This window comes from Halyomorpha halys, unplaced genomic scaffold, assembly GCF_000696795.3.
Source record: "Halyomorpha halys isolate HHAL.00 unplaced genomic scaffold, Hhal_1.1 Scaffold233.1, whole genome shotgun sequence".
Classification (NCBI taxonomy): domain Eukaryota; kingdom Metazoa; phylum Arthropoda; class Insecta; order Hemiptera; family Pentatomidae; genus Halyomorpha; species Halyomorpha halys.
In genome coordinates this window covers 439,463-440,695 of record NW_027111122.1, presented here as the reverse complement: position 1 = coordinate 440,695, position 1,233 = coordinate 439,463, and positions in this window count along the sequence as shown.

Genomic DNA, 1,233 nt, shown 5'->3' with positions numbered 1-1,233 from the left:
CGACATTTCAGAAAAGGAGAATGAAACGAAAATTAAAAAAAAAAACATTATATATAATTATGGCAGTGCTTTAGTGGTTATTACTATTCTTGAAAAAAAAAAATATTTTTATTAAATTAATAATTTTTTTTTACTCCTAGGGAGGGAAGCAGCTGCCCCCTCTCGGTACGCCGGTGATTCTTGTGTTTGTTCTTTGGGGATATTTGTCCCAGAATTAAATTATTTCTTCATTTAATTTCATTAACATAACGGGCATGTACATAATTTTATTACATAGTTTCAGTTTTGTACAACTTTTAATTTCTGGGCTAGGCTGTCATCATTGACAAATCTTGCAATCGTTTCATGGTTACATTTTTCGAGGATTTCACAATTCAGAAAATAGGATTTTGAAGGTGCCTCAACACAGTCTTCCGCAGTACTCAAGAACCATAACCCACCCAATGCAAATGTTGATAGGATATATTCTATTAATGCAATTTACTTTGGTGTTCCTGATATTGCTATTTACAGTAATAGCATCCCAAAAAATTTCCATTCCATTCATATTCTTTTTGCAAGATATTACTGCCGGTAGTTGGGATTGTATTGTTTGCTTCTTCCTCATTCTGATATTCGTGAAGACAACATGGCAAATATCCAAAGGAATGAGGCACTGAAGGTCTGAAAATCTACGTGACATAATAAGGACGTGATTTGGCAGTGGTTCAATCAGCTGTTGGGATGGATCATGACTGACGATCATTCCGAGTGGAATGATGAAGAGGACTGAGTCCATGGATTGAAGATCATATCAATTGATCCGCCAACTATCACTCTAATCTATTTTCCTTTTATTTATTTCAATTTCTTATTTTTTCTTTTTGGACATTATGACTTGTACGCCCGCACTCTACCAACCGATCTCATCTTGTCGGTAACTCCGCCGGAGTTAAGAAGTTTCTTTGTTGATTTCAATTTTTTTTTTCTCCTTCTCTTTTCCACACATCTCTCATTTTTGTAGTTCTACCTTATTCACTTTTCCTGTCATTATATATTTATCTTATATTGGAAGAGGATAGTTGACCGCATGGAGTAGATTGGAAGAAGATAATCCGGGTGGCGGTCAAAAATATTAAAAGAAAACTATTTTGATACCTTTATTGACCGCCCCCCCCCAGACTATCTTCATTATTATTTAATTTATAATGTGCGGAATGTACTGCTCGGGAGTCTTTCTTGATGTAGAACAGG